The sequence below is a fragment of the Macadamia integrifolia genome, chromosome 6 (assembly GCF_013358625.1).
Source record: "Macadamia integrifolia cultivar HAES 741 chromosome 6, SCU_Mint_v3, whole genome shotgun sequence".
Lineage (NCBI taxonomy): Eukaryota > Viridiplantae > Streptophyta > Magnoliopsida > Proteales > Proteaceae > Macadamia > Macadamia integrifolia.
In genome coordinates, this window is record NC_056562.1 from 16,583,980 (window position 1) to 16,602,227 (window position 18,248).

Sequence of the window (18,248 nt, forward strand, 5' to 3'; positions counted from 1 at the left end):
CGATGTAATATACGTATACGCCTTAAAATATGGCTACATACCTGCTTTATCCGTACATGGCCTTATGATAGGTGCATGTACACGGCTTGGGTACTCCCGTCTCTTCTGGCACTGGCTCGGACTTGTCGGGCCAGCCGGTGTTTAAGGTCACCCTTGTCATCATAGTCCATAAGGAGCCCGCTCTAACTCTCTCCGGTTCGGGTCCTATATAGTTAAACCGGGTCAACCGAGTAATCAGACCGGGTTTAAGAAGTAGGGTATTACACATAGACTCTATCATTTGTTTAGTTGGGTAATCAATACCTTCATAAATTATTTGATATAAATTCCATAAGTCTATGCCATGGTGAGGGCATTCTTGAAGTAAATCCTTGAATCTCTCCATAAGTTTAGAACAGGACTCACTATGCTTTTATCTAAACTGAAGGATATCACTTTTAAGCTTATTGGTCTTGTGAGTTGGGAAAAACTTCTTAAGGAAAGCAACTGTGAACTGTTCTCATGTAGTTATGAAATTTGTGGGTAACCCATACAACCACTTCTTAGCTTAGTCTTTCAATGCAAAAGTGATGAACCTAAGCTTAACAGCATCATTAGAAATCTGTTGGATCTTAATTAAAACATATACCACTTCAAATTCCATTCGAAATAGGTATGCATCCTTAGAGGTCAGCCTATGGAAGTGGGGGCAACATAGTGATGTACTGAGATTTGAGCTCAAAATGATTGCCCTGAGATTGTGGTAGGACTATACAAGAAGGTTGGGCTGCTCTAGCAAGGTAGAACCTATCTTTTAGAGATTTAGGTGGAGGATTTTGTTGTTAGTCTCCTATATTGAAAGGTACTAAAGACAGTATACGTATAGAGACACTACTTGTTGGATCTCTTCTTTCTAACCGATTCTCAGTATTACGTACCCACCTAGCACTTGTGCAACAGGACACTATCCACAATTAGAATACGACAAACACAAAAGAATGAGATTTTTTTTAAGCTTACCGGTAGGGATCCGTGGTTGCTCGATTCTTTAGGTACTGCTACAAGGTGGAACCTATCTTTACCATACTGTGAGGCTTGGCGATCTCCACCGATACAACTATTATTGCAAGTTATTTTTCTCAGGAATTCAATAAATGATGAAAGAAATAAGAAAACAAAGCACTCCGATTTATCAAAAAAAAAAAAAATATGGAACTGTCTCCCCGACAATGGCGCCAAAAACTTACTTGAGATTTAAAAGTAACCGTAAGCGTATAGATCATCGTAGCTACTAGTCGAACACAAGGAGCCAACCACTTTATTTTTAACTTCTTTTAGTAACGTGAAAGATTAATGATTGTGATCTATTTCTAACTACCATCCTAAAACACATGCATCTAAAATAATATCCTAACCAACACAACTAGGAAAACTAGAATTGAATTTAAAATTAAAAACCTAACCATTCGCATCTAACCCTAACCATTCATCATCTAGGAATTTAAATACTCAAAGTAAATAAATAAAAAGCAATAAAAAAAAAAGTTAAAGAAAAGTGTTGAAATAAAATAAATAAAATAAGTAAAATAAAAAGGGAATAAAGCTAGAGAGAGGCACACAAGTAGGTTTCTCTACTTGGCCTGAGGGATGCACCACCAATAGTACGAGCTTCGCTACTTGACCAGAGAGTACTCTTACAAGGGCTTATCCACTTAGCTTTAGGGAAAGGGAGGCAATATAAATAATAAAAGTAAAATGATGGTTCCATAGCTAGAGAGGGGCAAAGCCAACACATAGTCTAGCCAAGGACCTTGGGGGAAAGGGAAAGCATCAAAGTAAGACGGAAAATTAAAATCCTAAGTTAAGAATAAATGGGTAGCAAGAAGAGGGAATGAGAAAGGGTTGAGAAGACTAATGTAGAAACCTACCTACCTGAACTTCAATTCTTGAATTGTAAACTTTGTTCATTTGAAATACTACTAGCCTTAAAAACCAGATCTGGAATAAAGCAAATCTGAAATTGCTAGGCCTGGAGAAAATAAATCTTAAAGCAAAACTTGTACTTGAAAAGAGTTGTTCCAAAGCTTAGTTATTGTCACCTAGATCTAAGCCTTGGACTAAAAAATTAAAATTATTACAACTTGAATAGCATAATCAATAAAAGTAAAAGACAATGCATTCATTAAATAAAAACCAATTACAAAAGTGTTTGAGGCAAAAACTAAAAACTAGAAGTAGAGCTAAAGAGAGAGCATAACAAATATTAAAGAAGAAAAGAGAACAAGAGAATTAGAGGACGCTCAACTTAATCGGAGAAAAAAAAAGCATTGGAGAAAGACACCCTCTTCCCTTTGGACGATCCTCTTATATAAGGGATAGGAGAGAGAAGAGAAAAAAGAGAGAAAGTAGAGGAGAAAAGGAGAACGTCCAAGGGAGATCTTCTAGGAATCGATTGTGATGAGGTGGAGGAGGGAAAGAGGAAAAGAAAAGAAAGAAAATAGGAGAGGAAAGGAAAGAAATGATTTGGGTTGGAGGGTAGGAGAGATAGGGAAATAAAATAGGAAAGATTCTTATTCCCTTATCTTTTTTTTTTCCCCTTTTTTCTCTTTCTTCTTCAAACTTGCGCACCTCCTCTCTTGAACAATTTTTCTGATTTGGACAATCTTCTAATTTAATTGAAAATCCCATCCATGCCCTCAACCTTTAAGTGGAATGTAAGAGATGGAGAATCTTCAACCAAATCTCCAAAAAAAAATTGGAGAACTTATGTTCAACACCCAAGGAGGGAGAGAGTGGCACCCAAGGTGGGCCCCTTCTACTTTGTTGGAATCTGGACAGTCTCTTATACCCTTGGGGCAACTGCAGAAGTGTTACACCCGTGCTCCAATTCAGTCTAATTTGAACTATTTTGCCAGGGCAAAAATCGGGTTTTGGCTCGCAGTTGCGCATTTTCGAAGGGGTAAAGATGACCCCACATGTTCGTGCATTTTATGCCTATCTAACTGGAGGGGATTCATACCTTTCGATCCCAGACGGTAAGTGACCCGACTCCCCACACTTGATTTTCGGCATGCATCATGATTACCGAAAGGCCTTGAGCATGTCTGAGGGCAGTCACTCGTGGGGGGCCAACCATGGGATAGCAAGCTATCAAGACAGCAGGCTATCTTGGCCATTTGAAACAAGCCACTGGAAGCAGCCTGAGCCTAAATCAGGTGCCTGTTTTCTGTGGGTTGACAAGCTGCTATCGAGGTTTCGATGCCCGTGGTTCCTGCCACTCACATCGTAAATGACTTTGGATGATCCCAAATCATCCTTCACATTTTCCTCTTGATGTGGGTACCTTATGGACCTAAATGTGTGGGTCCTCATGCCTTGAATTTCATTTTAACCCGATCGGTTCAAAAGGAATTCAAACCAAACGGACCCTAAGGCCACTAAAGTTATAAGTTGGGAAATGAGGATTCATTTCCTCATTTCCCTTGTGCCCAAAGTAGGAGAGGAGAGGAAGGAGGAAGAAGAAGGAGGGGATTGGAGGCCTACCTTGGTGCCAGCTGCTGCCTTATTACCGGAATCACTGCCTGAGGTAAGTACAATCTCCTATGCCACTCTCTCTCTTCATTTCGACATAGACAAAGCTAGGTATGGATGAAATCTTGATGTACACACCATGTTAAGGTTGTAGGATGGGTGTTCTACCCTCTCGGTGTTGTTGCCAAGCTCGAACCAAGCTCGGTGAGTTCCAGCAACATGTAATGCCAAAAGACCGACTAGGATTTTGATCGTTCGATCGACATATCTCCCAAACGGCTTAGTGGAATTGAAATTTTCTTGGCTTAGGATGATGCTAGGAACATCTCCTAAAAACTCCACGAAACAAATCCCAACGATCGGGCCCAAGCCGGAAAGCCCCAATTCGAGTTGGACCTTTCTGTGTCCACCAAAAATATGGCACATGAAACACTGTAGCTGTTTCCGGTGGACAAATGAGCCTTAAGTGATCTCTGTCACCTCCACCGAAAACAGGATTGATATTTCTGATGGAAATGCCATGTTTTCGGTGGGTGTTTCCGGTGACAGTACTGTCACTTAGGGACAGTGTCTGTAGCCTTTGGGGGTGACCTATGTGGGTCCCTCCCAATGTGTCAGACACGTACTGATGTATGATTCCATTTATGTCTAGGACAGTGGCGTGCACGTGCCCCGAAGCCAAAATTGAATTGATCGATTGATGGTCGTACTTGAACCCGAACATACCCGATCGTAAAATAGGTGAGGGATGGACCGTGTTTATTTTTGGAATGTTTATTATTATTAAATTACTCACATGCTTAGAATTATATGTTTAAATTGTAATTGCTCAATTGCGATGATGATATGTTATAATTACCATTTACGATTTTGATATGAATTGTATGGAAATGTATGATGGGATTTGATGTGACCGAGGTGGTATTGATACTGTGATTGCCGTGTGTTTGGATGTGTGTGTGTGAGACGAAATCCAACATGGCTGAGGTGGTACCGGTGCCGTGATTAACGTATGTTGTTGCATTCATATATTGATTATGTGCATTAAAGTTAATTGTAGTCGCGGATTACACTTTGTGGCCAAGGTCTCACTACTATCGTATACCCCAGGACTGCATTTGAAAATGGATACGCTTCATGGCCGAAGTCTTACTAGTGTTGCGTAGTCCATACTCAACTGTGGTATGTATGCTAGATTAGGTAAACGATCTCGGGTTACACTTTGTGGCCAAGGTCTAACTGGTATCGTGTTTTCGGAACTGTATTTGGAGATGGATTACACTTTGTGGCCGAGGTCTCTCCGGTATTGTGTAATCCATACTAACTGTATCATTATGAAGGCATGTAGTATATATATGGTTATGTATCACTCCCTATACTATGAACCCTTGTCAACAGGGGTTGAGGTGTTCGATAACCCATTGTGGTATGTTTGATGTGCCTTTTCGAAGTGGTACACTCGCGGTACGATGTGACTGTAGCCGGAGGCGAAAACCTGTCCGACATGACCGATGTGTTACCTATGCCGTGACTACCAAGAGGGGGTTATCAGGGGTTTGCTAGGTGACCCATGGACGCATACTGGGACCGACAGACTTCTAATCACAGCTAGGGTTTGTATCACTGCGTAGTCGATGTCGTTTTTGAGACAAGGGATACAACCTAATGCACTGTAATAGCATTTACCAGACTTAGTTTGTATTGTTAGGTGGATAATAAACAAATGAACTGCATCACGAGCATCATAGACTGTGCTTAATTTTCGTAATCATGCATCATAAATTACCACTGCTATTGACTTGCTTGGATGTGCTTGATCCCACCCCTCACTGAGCAAGTTGAAAAGCTCACCCAACATATACACTGCAGGTACCGTGGTGCCCATGGTGGGTGACCTAGTATCTTCTAGATCGGAGTATGGTGTGAGCGACTAGTGGATGCTAGAAGCGGAGGAACACGATCAGGACTGTGCTTGCGACCATTGTGTTTATGCTACACCATGAGATTGTACATCATATTTTAATACTTTTGGATATAGCTGTGAATTGTATATTTTTTTGAGATTATATTATATGTCATGGATGTATATAACAGAATAACTCGGTTATTGTTATTATATTACCATTAGATGTTTTCCCCATTTTACTTATAATTTCACTACCATATTTTGATTCCGCTGCTTATGTTGGTTGGCGTTATGAGATTGTGAAAATATTAACATATTGCTATCAAAGATCCTGGTATGTTTGTGAGACAGGTACATGTCTTACTCACACCGTCGGTATTCCTAATGGTAAGTTAGGTCTACTGAGAGTGGGGTGCGACAAGAAGGGCTGGGCCTGCATCTCGGTTCTGTTCCGGTCCATTATTCTTTTTCTGGCCCGAGAAGAACAATCACGTATATGGGTGCCAAAACAAATGTGTACTTTTAGTGCAACTCATTCATCTTACTCAGAATTTCGTCTTCACAACTATGAAAACAAACGGGACCTCTTTATGTCTAAAATTGGAGATATGACACCTGATAGTCCTTAAGGCCTTTTAAATATAAAACCTGCAAAAAAAAAAAAAACCCAAGGTAGCTCCATTCTAAGCATGTAAAACTGCATGCTTTACTACCTAAGATTTCTCACATAATATGCTCATCGTTAGCCATAATTAATTCAGAACCTTTATGCTTATTTGACCAAGAAAATTGAGGTCCCGAGAAGGGAAGCTCAACTAGGGCACATTCATTAATAGCATTATTAATGTCCAGAAGTTGAGAAAACGTTTTAGGTTACCTCCACTTTTTTCCTCTGGCTTGAGGATCTCATTGAAGTCTCCTGCACAAACCCAAGCACCTGTAACTGTTTTCCTAACTGGGATAACTCCCTCCAAAAGGCAGCTTTGCGATCATTCCTTGGTTCTCCATATACAAATGTCACACGATTAGGGCAAGAAAATAAACTAGAAGCTATATTAACATCAAAGATTCTGTTTGAAGTAGACAAAAAGGACAGAGAAATGCCACCAGACAAACCAAAAGGATCTAAAATAAAGCTCAAACTAAATCCTAACCTTCGTTGCAACTTGACTAGATGCTTCTTTAGCTGCTTTGTCTCCTAGTAAAAGGATTATACAAAGTCGAATCGAGGCACAAAGGCGCCCTAAATACTGAATTGTCAGGGGCCGACCACTCCCCTGACAATTCCACACTAATAGGCTCATGGCCCCTGGGGTAGTTGATTAAAGGCAGCCACCCAGTCCCTTTGCAGCAGAGGAGGTTCTGACACAAAACCAGTGTGAAAAATCAATTGTCTCCGCTTATTACCCTGAGAGTTCTCCGGTCTCAACACCAAACTGGGGCTAGATTCATCCATTCATGGGCCAAAAGTTGTAAAAAACAGAATTCAATATTAAGGGATCTCTTCGGTTTTCTCCCCCTTGGGTGATCTGAGGAGCTTCGATTGAATTTAGATACATAATTTAAAATTAGGCTTTGGATTACAGGGAGTGGTTTAGTATTTTCCCTCAGAGAAGGATAAATGGGCAGTTCAAAAGAGTTCAGAGAGGCTAAGGAGACCCTACTTTGCCCAGAAGGAAGAAAAGATTCCATTGGGCCCATAGACACTTCAGAGATAGGTTTAGGAAAATTAGTACTTGGTCCAGAAGGGGTTATGGGCCTAGAAATAGGAGGGCAAAAGCCCACCACACCTGAGAGATCAGGCTTAGTATTTTCCCCCAGAGAAGACAGAATGGGAAGCTTAGGAAGGCCCAGGGAGGCTAAAGGGACCCTACCATGTTCAAGAGGAAGAAAAGAATCTATCGGGTCCATAGACATTCAGGGGCAGGCCCAGTAAATTGGGACTTAGCCAAAAGAGGGTATGGGCTTAGGAATAAAAGGGAAAAAGCCCACTTCACCTGGGAGGTCTTCAGCCATCGGAGCAGAGCACGATGTTGCCACTGTTTCAGATTTTTGACACGGTTTTCTACCACCATGTAAGCAAATATTCAGAGCCCTAAGAGCAGGACGAGCACAGCCAAGAAGCGCAATTTGTTGTCCCCGTGGGCCATCCTGAAGAAATGTGGCAGAGTTTCGAGAAGGTAGCTTTTAACAATCTCACACAGGTTATACCCCCGGTCTTCCATAGTTTCCTTTCTACCTGGCCAGCATTGAGGGTTTTCAATGCTCAGAGCTATGCCATCATCAGAAAGGTAATATAGACTAGAGAAGGCTCACTCCCGTTCAATGATGATAGATTTTACCATAAGCCGTAACTGAACATTCACCGGAGGTCTTTTAATGCCGAAGTTTACCTTAGAACATGAGATCTGTAGAAACGCAACCCTAAAACAATGCAAAAGATAATAAAAAAACAAGAACAAACAATACACACGGATTTTACAAGGTTCAGCAAGATTGCCTACGTCCCCGATGAGATGAAATCCTACTTCACAATCAATGGAAAATAGGGTTATAATACTTGTCCTCACACCTCTCAATATTGCTTGCATTACAGAGAAAGAAACATTCGCTACAAATATATAGCGAAAAATCCTAATCCGGAAAGTACACAACTGACCTCAAATAAAAAATTCAAACTCTATTATGTATGAGGCCTCTTGCCCCCTTTGCAACCCCCACGGCCCACTAACCGATTAATGAGATCGTCGTTCTACATGTCGAGACGTTACACCAGTACTCCTTAGATTAAACTGTGACAGAATACAAGACATTATACACCAACAAAATCTATTCTTCAAGATCTAGCAATTGGAAAAGGTGAAGCCTATTTCCACTTTCCTCAGCCCCTTGATGAGGCATTGACACTAATCATGCCCTAGGAGGCCACAGTAAAAATAGAACGCCGACAATTTCACATAGACAAACTCTACCCAATAGGGGTTTTGATCAACACGGTTTATCTTCATCCCCACTGTTAAAGGAATATTAGTTCTAATCCCTACACGTATTGCAAAGGATCATCCAAAATCTTGCAATCCTGATGGAAGGCGGACACAGCGAAAAACCGCAATCTTCACTGCAATCTGTTGGACAATTAGATCTCTTCATAGGCACCATGCACTTGAGAGTGCTTCCAAGATGGTGTCGAGATCCTCTTACTAGTAAAGATTCACCCCACAAGAACCATATTCCAGTCCACCGGACCACCATTCAAATCATTTTCATAGATCTCTCCTTCGGAGGATCTAGCAGCCGATCTGAGAGATCGGCCTCATCAATCAAACGATACTCTTCTGCTATGACTTCCCAGTCCATGATCTGAAAAATTACAAACAGAAAACTAGAGAACAGTTAGGGTTATATTCTACATTAAATGTTAAAGAAGAAAAAATAAACTAAAACCTGAATGCGTCGATCTAATGAGAAACCGATAAGAAGATGGATCAAGAAATTGAGAAGACAAAATAAGAAACAAATCTGTACTGAAGAGATCAAAAGAAACAACCATGATCGATCAAAACAAACATTCTAAAAGAGATCATCAAAGAGAGAGAGCTTCACAGAATTAAAGTAGGAACCACATCTAACGAGGAATGAGAAACCAAAATCATGATCTTAAACAAAAATTTTTAACTGGAACAAAGAAAAATATGAAATCAGATCTACAGAATTTGTAACTAAACCGAATTCTAGAACCAAACCCTATCATCAGATCAAAGCTGAGCGAATCAAGAAATAAGGTTTCCAAGCAAACCGAAATAGATTTCTAGCAGCCGCAGTCAAGTCAAAGAGCACGACATGAAGATCCGGGTCCAGGATAAGAGAAACAATCCCCCCACGGGAGGAAAACCTCACATAGTTTGAGGAAGAAACAACCCTAACGCGCAGGGACAAGCAGAGCCGAATATCCAGAGAGAGCCGAAATCCTAGATAAGTGGAGAGAGAAATGCCTCACACAGAAGGCATCCAAAGGGTCAAATATTTGAGAATGGCTGTTTTAATAATAATAGAACTGTGTATTGGTAATTCAAACGGATTTTGGACTAATGACGTGGTGGAGAAAGGGATCTAAAGAGTCATTAGTGGTGATTAGTGTTTATGATTTGTGGCTTTTTTTTTTTTAACGTAGGGTATTTGAAGTTCAAACGCTTTGGCCCGACTAATCACCCAGCAGCGGGGTGGCCATCACGTATCTCTCCAGCTGCAATATTACACTTATGCTCTAATTCCGACAAATTTGATTTTTTGTTCATAGGTAATACAACGAAGAGTATCAATACCGGTGACTGATGGATTGCAATAGTTTACTTCTTGGAAGGAATGAATGACCCATCTTATCAGTGTAAATGATGCCGGTCAAACTGACAGAGATTCAGACCTCCGAAGTCTTTGTGATAAGTGATTGGAAGACCCCGAAACACCCCTCCACTTGACATTCAATGCATGGTAAGACATATGACCATACACAAATTCTTAGGGAACCACCCTATCTGTTGGAAAAAGGGGTTGTGAATCAACTAAGTACAACTACTGGTACTGTCCACTGGTAGTACCCACCAGCTGTTGGACAGGGTCACGCCCTACCTTCACTTGCCTAAAAGATATTTATGATGATATTTGTCCTTCTTGTTTTTTTGTCTTATCATTTTTTTTTTTTTTTTTTGAATTGAGGACATTGCACAATTTAAGTATGGGGGAGGGTTTGACCGTTTGGAACTTGAGGTTACGTTTTAGAGTTTTCATGTGCTTTATACACACCCTATAAAAAAGAAAATTGAGATCTAGGACCCATCTTAGTACTATAATCCCTATTGAGAGAATGATAATGAGTATATGTCTTAAAGTGGGATCTCCTTTTAATGATTTAGAGATACTTGTCTTAAGGTGTAGGATCATTTGTTAGTTCGTGTCTTTGTTTTTAGGTCAGGAGTTAAGACCATATTCTTGGCATAGTATAAAAATATATGATATGAATATGCAAAGGAAGTGAAAATTTATCAAAAAGTAGAAAGTAAGTATAGAATTTGTAGGAGCTAGACAGAACACTACGCTACATGAAGCGGGGTGTTTTGATTGAACCTCTTAGGAAGGAACACTTTCGAAAAGAACTAAGCATCACTGTCTTTGTTGGCATATGTATAAAGCGAAGCTACTTAGTAACTTGGGTTTCTGGTGTTTGCTCCACCATGTTATTAAGGCTAAATGTAGTAGAGTAGAATGAGTTCTCTATTAAAGAATGAAAAAAAAATTCTAAAAAAAAGAAAGAAAGAAAAAAAGATACATTATGCCTTGTTGTTTATGATTGATCAACGCTCTAAAACCCTAGTTAATGGTCCCTAACTTACAATGTGGTTTGCCTTAGGATAGGTTATACTTTAGAAGATATAAGGGTCATCCCTATTTGAGATGTGTATTTGTTCCTAAATCTAGATGGAGTATTAAAGCTCAAGTATGGGGGTCCTTGGTTGATGTGCTCTAATTGAAAGAGGATGTGTGTTTCATAGTTATTGGAAGCTTTAAATTATAATTTTTCAAGTTAATTTGAATTTTGGATGTATATTCACTGTAAATACCCACATGACACAACTTGCCCACTATGGTAATGATGAACACATTTATGTGTGAAATCTAGGGTAGTAAAACATGCATTTTACATATTTAGAATGGAGCTACCTTGGGTTTTACTCTATTTTTGCAGGTTTTATATTTTCAAGGCCTTAAGGACTATCGGACGTTATATCTCTAATTTTACGCATAAAATGTTTTGTTTCTTTTTATGGTTGCGAAGAGGATGAAATTCTGAGCAAAATGAGCATATTCAATTAAAAGTACATATCCGTTTAGTCACATGTACAAGTTATTATTCTTTTCGGGTCAGAAAAAGAATAATGGATCAAAACTGAACTGAATTGAGATTCAGAACCAGCCCGTCTGCAGTTGTCCCAGGGATACAAGTAATATTTCAAATGCCAATAAGAATTGACAGACCACGCCTTTAAGGGATTGAAGATTCATTTTTAGTAACAACAACTATTTAGCGTAGTTGGTGAGTTGTGGTGTGCAAAATCCCTTGCTCATTAGGGGGTTCAAGTTTGAACCTCTTAGGTGCCATTTTTTTTAGAGTTTTTTTTTTAGAAGATTTTCTTCCTCCTACTCATCACACAAATTTATCCAAGAGATTGCGCATAAAAGAGAAGAAAAAAATATAAGAAAAAAAGACAAGAAATAAGAAAAATACCCTACTTAGATGTCTTCCTCTCTCTCTCTCTCCTATACTCTATAAAATGGAGTCCACCAAACTCTAAAGGGTTGTCCTCTTTTGCTCTCTTTTTCTCTAATTTTTAATGTGCTCTCCTTCTAATTCTAGTTCTAGTTTTTCTTACTTTAAACACTTTTGTAATTGGTTTTTATTTCATGAATGCCATGTTTTTTTATTTTTTTATTTTTTTATTTTTTATGGTTCATGTTATTCAAGTTATTCGAATGTGTAATCATTTTAATTTCTAGTTCTAGGTGACAAGAACAAGCTAAAGAGCATGTCTTTCAAGTTCAATTTTTCCTCTTCAGATTTGTTTTCTCTAGTACTAGCAATTTCAGATTTGATTTATTCCAAATCTGGTTTTTAGTACTGGTAGTATTTCAAATCTCAAGAAGTATTGAAGTTTAAGTAAGTAGGCTTCTACAGTAGTCTTCTCACCCCCCTCTCATTCCCTCTTCTTACTACCCTTTTATTCTTAAATTAGGTTTTAAATTTTTAGTTTTACATTATTGCTCTCCTTTTCCTCCAAAGCTCATGGCTAGATTATGCGTTGGCTTTGCCCCTCTCTAGCCATGAAACCATCATTTTATTTTTATTATTTATATTGCATCCCTTCCCCTAAAGCCAAGTAGAAAAACCCTTGTAAGAGTACTCTCTGATCAAGTAGGGAAGCTCAAATTATTTATGGTACATCCCTCAGGCTAAGTGGAGACACATACTTGTGTACCTCTCTCTAGCTTTTTTCTCTTTTTATTTTATTTATTTACTTTTCAGCATTTTTTATTTCAGCACTTTTGCTTTTTAATTATGTGGTTTGAGTGTTTAAATTCCTAGATGACGAATAGTTAGGGTTAGATGTGAATGGTTAGGTTGTTCAATTTTTAATTTCAATTTCAATTTCAATTTCTAATTTCTCTAGATGTGTTGGTTAGGACGCTTTTAGATGAATTTGAGTTAGAACGGTAGTTAGAAGTAGATCACCATAATCGATCATTACATTTTTGTATTACTAAAAAAATCGAAAAATAACGTGGCTCCTCTTCTTGTGTTCGACTCGTTAGCTACACTGATTCGTACGCTTGCGGTTACTTTTAAAATTCAAATAATTTTTTGACGCCGTTACCAGGGAGACAGTTCATGTTATTTTTTGCTTTCTTTTGATAAATTAGAGTGCTTTATTTGATTTTTTTTTTGTTTTTGTTTTTCTTTTATTGCATTCCTGAGAAGAACAACTTGCGATAATAGTTGTATCGATGGAGTTTGCCAAGCCTCATAGTATGATAAAGACAGGTTTCGCCCTGTAGTAGTACCTTAGGAATTGACCTGAGCAACCCTAGATCTCTACTGGTAAGCTAATATAAAAAAAAATCAGAAAAAGTTTTCAAAAAAATTTTCATTCTTTTGTGTTTGTGGTTTGTCTTATTCTAGTTGTGGATAGTGTTCTATTGCATGAGTGCTGGGTGGGTACGTAATAGTGCGAATAGGCTAGAAAGAAGAGATCCAACAAGTAGTGACTCTATACATTTGCTCTCTTTAAAATCTTTCAATATGGGAGATCAACAGCAAAACCCTCCACTTAAATCTTCGAAAGATAGGTTCTACCCTACTAGAATAGCTCAAACTTCCTATATAGTTCTACCACAAGCCCAGGGCAGTAATTTTGAGCTCAAATCTCAACACATCACTATGTTGCCCCACTTTCATGGGTTGACCTATGAGGAAGCATATTTATTTCTAAAGAAATTTGAAGAAGTATGTGTTATAATTAAGATCCAACAACTTTCTGATGATATTGTTAAGCTTAGGTTCATCACTTTTGCACTAAAAGACCAAGCAAAGAAGTAGTTGTATGGGTTACCCACGAATTCCATAGCTCATGGGAATAGTTTACAGTTGTCTTCCTTAAGAAGTCTTTCCCAACTCACTAGACCAATAAGCTTATAAGTGATATCATTCAGTTTAGGCAAAAGCCTAGTGAGTCATTTTCTAAACTTATAGAGAGATTCAAGGATCTACTCCAAGAATGCCCTCACCATAGCCTAGACTTATGTCATTTATGTCAAATAATTTATGCGGGTATTGGTTACCCAACTAAACAAATGAAAGAGTCTATATGCCTTGAAGAGATTGACATCCTTTACAAATGAAGGAAAGGCATAAGAATTCTTACTTGACTTAGTTGACAAAACCCGTGAGTGAGAATCAACCCAAAAGAGTGAAAGAACCATATGAGGAAAATGATATTTTGTGGATGGATTAGTAGCCAAGGAAGCTCAATAGCCTTATCAAAAGGATTGAGGCTATTATTCTTAGAGAGCCATCATCAGTCAATTTAGTTAAGATGTGTGCTTGGTGCCAGACCCCTGGACATGTCATAGAAGAATGCCCCAATACCTCTGGGGGCACTTCCAATGAAAATGTGAATGCTTTATATCAGAATAATCCATATAGTAATACTTACAATCTAGGATGAAGAAATCACCTAAATTTCTCCTGGAACTAGAGCAATCAAGTAGGCCTTTAAATTTTCATAGTTAAGGTCAATTTGAACCCCAAAAGCCTCCCTTTATACAACAACCTTTCCCCCCAACTACTTTTCCTAGGCCAAAATGTAAGACCTCAGGCTAGTTTCTCAAGACCCCCTATCCTATCATTTTATCAGCAACCCCCTGAGTTTACCAACACTAGAGAGGCAAGAAGGGTAAGTGATTTGGAAAAGAATATGGCTCTTTTCATGACAAACCATCAAAATCTTACGAGAGAACTCACCTAAGTTGTCTTAATTTTACGTGAGAAGGAGAAGGGAACTTTGCCTAGTCAATTAGAGCCTAACCCTGGGCATCATTAGCCGGTTAGTTCACAAGTACCTCCTAATGCATCATTGAATGTTGTATAAGGCCAGACCCAACAAAGGCCCTCCAACCAATGTAATATTGTTTATGCCCTTAGGAGTGGTAGAGAGTACCAACAGAGTGTTCCTAAATCTGTCCCATCTATTACTCCTGTTAACTCTCCACCTGTTAAGGACACAAGTGTGCCTCTTATTTCTGGTTCGTCTGATGAACCTAAAGATTCTTCTGAAACTAAAGTTGATTTGGTTGAGGAAACTAAATATGATTCTTCTGAAAAAGGGTAAATCCCTAACAGTCATTATGTTTCTCCTGTTCCTTTCCTAATCGGTTGATAAACAAAAAGAAGACTGCTTCAATGGACAAAATTTTAGAAGTCTTTAAGAAGGTAGAAGTGAACATCCCTCTTTTGAATGCTATATCCAAGATCCCCACCTATACAAAAGTCCTAAAAGATTTGTGTACTCACAAAAGTATCACTAGTGTGCCCAAAAATGCATTTTTGACAAGTAAAATTAGTTCCATAATTACTCAACCTATAGCCGTTAGGTATAAGGATTTTCAAGGAGCCCTACCATATTTTGTGTCATAGGCAACACCTATATTGAGCATGCCTTACTTGACCTTGGTGCAAGTGTGAATATTTTGGCTTATTATGTGTATAAGCAACTAGGACTGACAGAATTGAAAGCCACTAGAACTACTCTTCAGTTGGCAGATAGGTCTATTAAGATTCCTAAATGGATGATTGAGGATGTCTTACTTAAGGTGGGGGAATTTATTTTTCGATTTGATTTCATTGTGTTAGATGCCAAGCCATTTTCAACTAAGGATGAGATCCTAATAATTCTAGGAAGACCATTCCTGGCTACCAGTAATGCATTAATCAATTATCGGAATGGTTTCCTAAGGTTATCTTTTGGTAACCAAGCTGTTGAATTTAACATGTTTAGGACAAGCAAGAAACCATATATGGAAGAAGAGATCAATATGTTTGAGGATTTTTTAGATTTTTCTGATGATTTAATTACCAACTTTGATATTGATTTTGATTCATAATTCCAAGAGTGTATGGATGAGTTGGATAATGATAGTCAAATTTTTTTTTCTAAAATCTTGAATCTTCACACACTTGTGGAGCCCTTAGGACCATTTTTCAATTCCATTCCCAAACCTTCCATAGTTGAGCCTCCAAAGCTAGATCTTAAGGAGTTGCCATTTAATTTGAGGTATGCTTTCTTAGGGCCTGACTAGAATCTTCCAGTAATAATTTCTTCAGATTTGATTTCTAGTCTAGAAGAAGAATTACTTAAGGTATTAAAAGACAATAAGGAAGCCCTAGGTTGGACCATGACTAATATCAAGGGTATAAGCTCTTCTATTGTGTAACATCATATACATTTTATGAAGGATTTCAAACCATCCACGAAACCTCAAAGAAGATCTAACCTAGTGATAATGGAAGCCATTAAGAAAGAAATCATAAAGTGCTTGGATCATAAAATAATTTATCCTATTTCTGACAACCAATGGGTAAGCCCAGTTCATGTAGTGCTTAAGAAGTCTGGTGTGACTGTAGTTCCTAATGCCAATAATGAACTAATTTCAACCCGTGTCCAATCAGGGTGGAGAGTGTGCATAAACTACAAGAAACTTAATGCAACAACCTAAAAGGACCACTTCTCATTGCCATTCATTGATCAGATGTTAAAGAGGTTAGCTGGACATGAATACTATTATTTTCTTGATGGATATTCTGGCTATAACCAGATCCCAATTGCTTTAGAGGACCAATATAATACCACTTTTACATCCATATGGAACATTTGCTTATAAGCGTATGCCCTTTGGGCTTTGCAATGCCCTGCTACGTTCCAATGATGCATGATGAGCATCTTTTCTGACATGGTTAAAAAATTCTTAGAAGTATTTATGAATGACTTTTCAATTCATGGGAATTTCTATTCTGAAAGTCTTCACCATCTTTCCCTAGTTTTGAAACAGTGCATATTTAAGAATTTGATTTTGAATGGGAAAAATGCCATTTTATAGTTGAATCTGGTATTTTTTTAGGCCATGTAGTATCTAATGAGGAAATTAAGGTAGATAGAGTCAAAGTGGATTTAATTGATAATTTACCACCTCCCCAATCTATTTAGGATGTTTGGTCTTTTTTGGGCCATGCTGACTTCTACAGAAGGTTCATCAAGGACTTTAGTAAGTTAGCCCACCCTCTCACTATACTACTTGCCAAAGATCAAACTTTTGAGTTTTCTAAAGAGTGCCTAGAATCCTTCAAGCACCTAAAGAAGGAGTTGGCCAATGCACCCATTGTTCAACCACTTGTTTGGATTGAACCTTTTGAACTGATGTGTGATGCTTCAGATTTTGCCATAGGAGCGATTTTGGGTCAAATGATTAATAAGATGCCCACTGTCATTTACTATACTAGTAGGACCCTAAATGGTGCATAACTCAACTATACAACCACTAAAAATGAATTCTTAGCTGTTGTATTTGTGTTAGAAAAGTTTCAATCTTACTTAATTGGGTCACATGTGGTGGTGTACACTGATTATTCTGCTCTTAGATACCTAGTTCAGAAGAAGGATGCTAAAGCCCGTCTCATTAGGTGGGTTTTACTTTTACAACAGTTTGATTTGGAAATTAAGGATAAGAAAGGAGTTGAAAACCTAGTTGCAAATCATTTATCTCGGCTTCCCAATTCCTTGACTGTTGATTCTCCAGTTAACAAAAATTTTCCTGATGACTAATTACTTGCAGTTTCAAGTGAACCATGGTTTGTTGACATTACCAACTTCTTAGTTTTAGGTGTGAATCCGGATCATTGGTCCACCTAAGATAGATATTGTTTCCTTTCCCAAGTTAAGCATTTTTTTTAGAATGATCCTTATCTTTTTAAAGTTTGTCATGACCAAATTATCAGACGTTGTGTGCTTGATCATGAGCAACACTCACTCTTATCTTTTTGTCATGATCACGCATGTGGCAGACACTTTGGACATAAAAAGACTATCGCAAAGGTTCTCCAATACAGATTTTATTGGCCCACACTTTTTAGAGATGCTTTTGATTTTCGCAAGACTTATCCTGGCTGCCAATCTTTTGGCCATATCAATAAGAGGAAAATGATGCCCCTCAACCTTATTTTGGTAGTTGAGATATTTGATGTGTAGGGTATCGATTTCATGGGACCATTTCCTAATTTCTTTAGGAATTTGTACATACTTTTGGCCATTGATTATCTTTCTAAATGGATAGAGGCCATACCTTCTTGTAAATCTAATGGCCACAAAGTGATGGTCCAGTTTCTCAAAGAAAACATCTTTTTCCACTTTGGTGCACCATGTGCTATGATTAGTATTTTTGTAATCAACCTTTCGAGGCTTTAATGAAAAAATATGAGATCACCCATAAGTTATCTATCCCTTATCACCCCCAAATTAGTAGCCAAGTAGAGGTGTCTAATAGGTAGATCAAACAAATATTGGAGAAAATTGTTAATCCCAACTATAAGGATTGGTTCGTTAGGCTCATTGATGCCTTATAGGCCCATCGAACTGCATTCAAGACCGACCTTAGTCAGTCTCCCTATCATTTGGTGTATGAAAAGCCTATCACTTACCAATTGAGTTGGAGCATAAGGCATTTTGGGCCATCA

General features: G+C 38.3%; 1 long non-coding RNA gene and 2 other non-coding genes across 3 annotated transcripts; 1 reads left to right on the forward strand and 2 right to left on the reverse strand.

Moving 5' to 3' along the window:
* The first annotated feature begins 338 nt into the window (after window positions 1–338).
* Window positions 339–445, forward strand: LOC122082923. Its single transcript, XR_006141461.1, has one exon. It is a non-coding gene; the product is annotated as a small nucleolar RNA R71 (small nucleolar RNA).
* A 7,626-nt stretch (window positions 446–8,071) lies between these two features.
* On the reverse strand, window positions 8,072–9,550 carry LOC122081189. Its single transcript, XR_006141031.1, has 2 exons — window positions 9,213–9,550; window positions 8,072–8,776 (listed from the first exon to the last, which is right to left on the reverse strand). It is a non-coding gene; the product is annotated as an uncharacterized LOC122081189 (long non-coding RNA).
* Window positions 9,551–13,651: 4,101 nt separating this feature from the next.
* LOC122083020 lies at window positions 13,652–13,758 on the reverse strand. The gene has a single exon (XR_006141546.1). It is a non-coding gene; the product is annotated as a small nucleolar RNA R71 (small nucleolar RNA).
* Between the last annotated feature and the right edge of the window lie 4,490 nt (window positions 13,759–18,248).